The following is a 6852-nucleotide window of genomic DNA, read 5'->3' as shown; positions in this document are numbered from 1 at the left end:
TTTATTTTGATAAATACTTCCAGCGGATTCAAAATCCTTCCTGCGCTGGTACTGCTTCAGATTTTAGTACTGTAGAAGGGGAGAAACTGACAGAAATTTCATCAGACCCAGCACTAAAAGGAATATTTATATCCATAGCCAAAATTTTGCAAATCAGTAAAGCAGGAATTCACAGGATTCAGTAAGATAGCAATGAAGATATCAAAAACTAAGTACAGATCAAAACCTAATGTGAAAAAAGAACTCTGCGCCAGCACCGCTAAGAGGTGGAGGCAGCGGAGAGGAGCCGATTGCAAAACCTTTTTGAGAGCCTTTGCCGCGGCGCTCAGGACCTTGCTTTGGCAAGCACCTGAGACCCTTTGATTAAAGGGCTTTTTTTAAAATAAGGAGCGACCTCCCTGTGGGTGACTGAGGACTTTCGTTTAGCAATTGCGGAGAGCACCGGGAGGGAAGCAAATCAAAGCAGCTTTGCATATCAGGAGGGAAGACTGCTTGGGAAAGAACGCCTGTACGGGAGAGCAGTAAGTTAAAGACAGCACTTCCCCTAAAATATCTGGAAGATACAAGCTGTAAAAGTAATCGTGACTGACTGTGACTGGCCGTGACTGTGATAAGGGGGAAGGGACTATTCATAAAAATGGAGGATACATTGTAGCAGTCTTTACATCTTTCCGTCGTCTTTACGAAGTGGAGTGGGAGACTAAGAGCAAAGAGCTGGTGGGCGATGACATCTAGTGGACAAATAGAGGAATGACTACTAAGACTGCTGCTATTTTGGGAATAGGACCACAAAGTTGATTATAAAGTTGAGTAAACCTGCCTTTAGATTTTTTTGACAGTGTCTCTGATATTGTTGGGACTTTTTAAACATATAAGTGATGACTTTTTAGTGATGATTTGCTAAGTGGCCTGACAAGGGAACCCTCAAATTGGAAAACAGAGCTCTGATTAAAAATAGCAATTTCTTTTTGGAAGCTGATTGGGCTGAGTAAGATGGGATCAAGGACAAGAGCTGTGACCATAGCAGCAAGAAGACAGTCCACTTCAAATGACAATGATTCTCTGGTAGATATTAAAGAACTAATAACTGAAATGAATAAGACACTGAATGACAAACTGGACTCAGTAGAGGCAAAATTGGAAAATAATTCAAAAGTAATTCTAGAAATGACAGGTCAAATAAAAGACCTATATGGGAAAAATAAAGAGGTTGAAAAGTCAATGAAGGATTTGAATATGAAGGTTAATACCACACCACATCTCCGTTGATTGACCACACCTGCTTATCTATAGTTAGATCCTTATATTCAGCTTGTGTTCCCTCTAGCCACAGGAACATCATTTGGCATTTCACTTTAGAGCTTTGAATTTATGTTAATGTATCTTTGCAAGGTATGTACTCACATCTGGAGGAGTATTTCTTATTATTATTACTGAATTTGACTCTGTATAATTAATTTTCTATGATGTCTTGTTAATATTCCTTTATGATATTTAGCTACCAGTACTGAGGAAGCCTGACCAGGGCGAAACAAGGGACGTACCCGGGAACCTTGTCTTGTTTATGGACATTGTTTTTTGCTGCACCTGGTACCTATTGAATATACTGCTGCCACCTTATGGACTTTGGCTTGCCACGCCCGTTTGCCAATTGGACCCATTAATGTTTTCTCTACACCTGCTGCACACCTCCTCTTGTGGTACTCTTTGACTATCTCATTTATTTTGGACTGAGTCCTTATCAGCATTTTAAGTTTGGGGATGTGCCTTCGCTTGTTGATGTATGTTGTTCTCATTTGAATGAAAAATTTATTGAACCTAGTTTTGTATAAGTTTTTGAATATTCCATTATAGCCAGTTACGTATGTGTATAGCTTAGCTATGAAGGTTAAGAAACATGAAGATAACACCACCAGATTAATAGTGGAAAGTAAATAAATTAAAAAAGTCCAGGATGAAGAGGAAAAGAGGAGGCGAGACATCAAGAAAATGCAAGAAGACCTGGCAGACCACATTGCTTTTTTGGAAATGAAACAGAAGGCATTGGTCCTGAGACTGAGGGGCGTTCCAGAGAAACAGAATGAAAGAATTGAAGAAAAAATAATAATGGAGCTAGCAACGTGGTTGAAGGTACAGGAAGATGAGCTAACACTGGACGTCTAAGGTCTACAGAATCAAGAGAGATAGATCCAAAAACTACAAAGGACCAGGGGACTGTATGGTCTTCTTAAATTCAGGCTTGTTGAAAGACAAGATATTACAGAAAAAGAAGCAAGAGAGCTTGATGATCGATGGGAAATCTATTGCTATATTTAAACATATCCCAAAAAGATTTTTGCTAAAGAGACAGAACTATAAGAAACTAACGGATGCTCTAACAAAACAAAACAAAAAAAGGAATCTGGTTCGTATGGGAGTTCCCAGAGGGCCTTACTTTCACTTTTAAAGAAAGGAGGAAGACAGTAAAGTCAGTGGAGGAGGTGGACAGATTTTATGAGAGATTTAAGACCAAGCTGGGAGAAGAAGATACAGACCTTGGAGGGCGGCCTGATCAAGACTCATAAAGACTTTTAACGATCTATGGTTTATTTCTTTTTTGTTTAGTTTTTAGTTTTTTTCCCTACCCTACCCCAAAATGGGGATTGGGGATAGATAAAGGTAATTTGATAACTAATTTTTGTTTCTATAAAGGTTTATATTGAAAACTGCTTATTTGAACTTGTAGAATAAAGGAATGGAGTTAAACATTATTTCCTGGAATATTAATGGGATGAACTGTAAAATTAAAAGGAATAGGATTGAACACATTTTGAAAAAGGATAAATGGGACATAATTTGTCTACAAGAAACCCATGTAATGAAAAAACTTGAGAGAATTTTAAGAAACGACCGGTTGGGAACGGAATTTATATCAGCAGATAAAAAGAAAAAGAGGGGGGTAGTTACTTATGTGAGGGAATACTTGAAAGCCGAGAAAGTGTTTCAAGACGAAGAGGGAAGAATAATAGGGGTAAAGATCCATGCACCCAAAGGCGATATCATGGTGATTAATTTATATGCCCCAAATGGATGTAAAACAAATTTCTTTAAAAAGGTTGAGAGTTTATTAAATGAATATGTGGGAGAAGAAGAAATTATAATAGCAGGAGATTTTCATGGGGTAGTAATGGCTAATCTAGATAGAACGAATGTAACAAAAAAAGTGGGAGGGAAATTGCCAGGAATATTTTTTCAGATAACAAATAACCATGAGCTGAAGGATGTATGGAGGATATGGAATCCACAGGAGAGGAAGTACTCCTATTACTCAGGAGCTAAGTACAGATCAAAACCTAATGTGAAAAAATAAATTAAGGTAGCCATAACTAAATTGGTTTTGAGGGGTTTTTTGTGTGTGTGATAACAGCAGTGTGCAGCTTTTATTACGTCACTCGGTTACAGTAATATGTTTAAAACCGACAGATTCCGAAGTGTAACGGATTCAGCATGAGCATTACACTACATATTTCTTTCACAAATATGTCAGAGCTGAATACAGCACTAGCCATCAATCCAGGAACAAATGCACTGGAATAGAAGAAATGCAACAAGATAGCTACACTGGAAAGACAACTATTTAGAAAAAGAGTGCGAGAGCGAAGCAACTCCCAGGGTCTGGAGGGGGATACCTTCGTGGGTCTGGTGATAAACAGGAGTTCTGTGTAATTTATGTAGATGACCTGTTACGCCTGTGCAAGACAGACAAACAGACCAAGACATTTGCAGCAAATTGGCCAAGAAATTCAAGGTGAAAGACTTTGGTCCAGTGAAATTTTATCTGGGTCTGGGCGAAAGATGGAAGCTGTTTGCTCAGCAAGGCCAAACAACTTCTAGCTGCGTATGGTATGCAAGATTGCAAGGGGGCAACAACTCCCATGGAGCCGGGATTTTTACATCCCTACATGCTGATGAAAGTCCAGAGTTTGAACATCCAGAGTTGTACAAATCTGCCATTGGAAGTTTGCTGTACTTAGCTGGTGTCCAGCCTGCTCCATTGTGCTATGCTGTTGGCATACTTAGCAGGCAGGTGTCTAAACCAACACTTGGCATCTGGAAAGGGGTGAAATGTGTGTTACATTATCTTAAACAAACTATTGACCACGTTTTACAACTTAGCTCAGCAGGACACAAATTACTGCAGTGTTATTCTGACAGCGATTGGGCTAATTTACCAGATCGTAAATAAGTCACTGGACTGGTAATAATGTTTGGAGGGGCCTTGATAGGCTGGAAGTCGAGGAAACAGAGCATAGTAAGCGTTTCATCAACGGAAGCTGAATATGCTGCTCTCAGTGAACTATCTAATAAATTATTGTTTTTCAAACAGTTGTTAACTGATCTGGGTATAAATTGTGATGCGCCAATACAAGTGTGTATTGATAATCAAGCCTTTATAACGTTAAGTAACACTGAGCAGTTCAAGTCCAAATCAAAACATGTTTCTGTGAAATACCAAAATGTAAGGTGCAATGTACAGAGGAATGTGATTGAATGTACCTATGTGTCAAGTGACCAGAATGTTGCTGATGTTATGACAAAACCACTGACATGGGTAAAGAACAAATAGATGTGTGAAAGTTTGGTTTTTTTTAACAAAGTGAGTTAAAAGAACTTTGTATATGTTCAGGAGTTAATTGCCTCTGTGGTAGCTGTGAGGGGGTGTTGGAGTTTTCATTGCCTATGGGCAGATTTGCAGCTACTCACGTAGAGCAATTAGGAGTTGGCTGAAGGCCAAGAAGAAATGAGGTCAAGACAAACTACCTCTCTAGTCTGCCTGGTGATTTGGACCCCAGTAACAGCCTAGTGATTGGTTTAGAGTCCCATAAAGGCTGAAGCAACCATGTGCTCAGTGTGGAGAGTTGGTGGGTTTGTAGTGGTTGTATTGAGAGAGGAAGAGAGTTGGTTTATGCTTTGTTATTTTCCTAAGATCCAAGTTCGTATATAGTAACGTGTGGAGACTGCTGTATATAAATAAAGCTGTATATAGTTATCCAGTAACTAGTGGCAGTGAGTTTCTGCGTCATACTGTTCTATCGACACCTTGCAACCAGAAGCTTCCTGAAGGACTGCACATTCTCTGCTGTGTCCAACTGTGTCTAGTTGGCAGTCTTCACTGGGTTCAGTCCTGGTGGTTCCATCAGCTAAGCCCTTGGCACACCTCAGTAGTTCAGATCAGGTGTCCCTGCTTTTGACATCAGCATACACACCCCTTAGGAAACAAGTCCAGATACAAACAGGTTATGTGGCCTGAGGGAGCTTCTCAGCAGCTGCAGGACTGTTTCCAGGAGACCAATTGGAATATGTTCAACCATCAAGATCTGGAAACTTATACATCAACGGTCCTGGATTGTATTAGATTTTGCACAGCAAACGTCACCAGGGAAAAGCATGTTAGGTTGTATCCAAACAGGAAACCCTGGATACTAAAAGAGGTAAATACAAGGAAAGCCATGGGCCCTGATGGTGTAGCTGGTAGGGTGCTGAGAGACTGCTTGGACCAGCTGGCAGGAATCTTTATGAAGATTTTTAATCAGTCTCTAGCCCAAGCCACTGTTCTATCCTGTCTGAAATCCGCTACCGTAATACCCCTGCCCCCCCCCAAATCAAAGACAGCCTGAATGACTTTCGCCCTATGGCGCTGACACCCGTCATAATGAAATGTTTTGGAAAAACTGGTGTGGAATCGCATTATATTATCCTTGCCAGTGGGACATGACCCTTACCAGTTTGCATGTAAGGGGAAGAGATCCACGGAGGATGCTGTGGCAATGGCACTACATGCTGTCCTGACTCATCTGGAGAAACAAGGGAACTATGCAAGACTGCTATTTTTAGACTTTAGTTCTGCATTTAATACTATTCGTCCGCATAGACTGAAGAGAGAATATAAATAAAATCGAAAAAGAAATAAAAGTAAGAGAAAAAGAATTGGCGAAGAATCCAAGATAGCAAAGTGGCTTTACAAATTAAGATATTGCAAAAAGAATTATCGGTGTTGGTGAGTAACGAAATTGAGAAGAAAATAAAATGGGCAAAACAAAAGACTTTTGAATTGGGAAGGGAAGTAGGGAAATTAATAGGTTAATCACGGATATAAAAGAGGAGGGCAAACAATGGACAAAAAGAGAAGATATACATAATTGCTTTAACAAATTTTATAGGAAATTGTATAAAGAAGAAAAAATAAATAAAAAGAAATTGGAACAATATTTTGATGGGAGGAGAATGGAACAGATAAAAGAGGAAGAGAAAGAAATGTTAAATATGCCATTAACAGAACAGGAAATAATGGGAGCTATAGGGAAGCTAAAGCAAGGGAAATCCCCGGGAACTGATGGATTAACAGCACAGCATTATAAGATATTTAAGGAGGAATTGAAAGAGACATATAAAAAATTAGTTAATGAAATATTAGAAAAAGGGATTTTCCTCAAGTCATGGCAACAAGCATTTATCACATTGATTCCGAAAGGGGGGGGGAGATTGCGTGGGGAATTTTAGACCCATCTCCTTGTTAAATTTAGATTATAACATATTTGAGTCTATTCTAGCGGAATGATTAAAAAAGGTACTGAACAGAATGATCGGGAAGGAACAGCAAGGGTTCTTACCGAAGAGGAAGGTGGAAAATAACATGAGGATCATAGTAAATGTGCTGGAATATTTAGATTGGCATCCAAGCCAAAAAATAGCATTTATTTTCTTAGACGCAGAAAAGGCGTTCGACAACCTGGCCTGGAATTCTATGAAAAGAACTTTGAAAGAAATTGGTATAGAGGGAAATTTCTTAAATGGGATCAACATGATTTATAG

General features: G+C 39.3%; 1 long non-coding RNA gene across 1 annotated transcript; it reads left to right on the top strand.

The window, feature by feature from the left end:
- The first annotated feature begins 392 nt into the window (after positions 1-392).
- On the top strand, positions 393-2750 carry LOC148687754 (uncharacterized). Its single transcript, XR_015951364.1, has 2 exons — positions 393-1392; positions 1499-2750. It is a non-coding gene; the product is annotated as an uncharacterized LOC148687754 (long non-coding RNA).
- Positions 2751-6852: the final 4102 nt, after the last annotated feature.

This window comes from Zootoca vivipara, chromosome 1 (assembly GCF_965207765.1).
Source record: "Zootoca vivipara chromosome 1, rZooViv2.hap1.1, whole genome shotgun sequence".
Classification (NCBI taxonomy): Eukaryota; Metazoa; Chordata; class Lepidosauria; order Squamata; family Lacertidae; genus Zootoca; species Zootoca vivipara.
The sequence above is the reverse complement of the archived record's forward strand: the minus strand, read 5'-3'. Positions and strand labels throughout refer to the sequence as shown.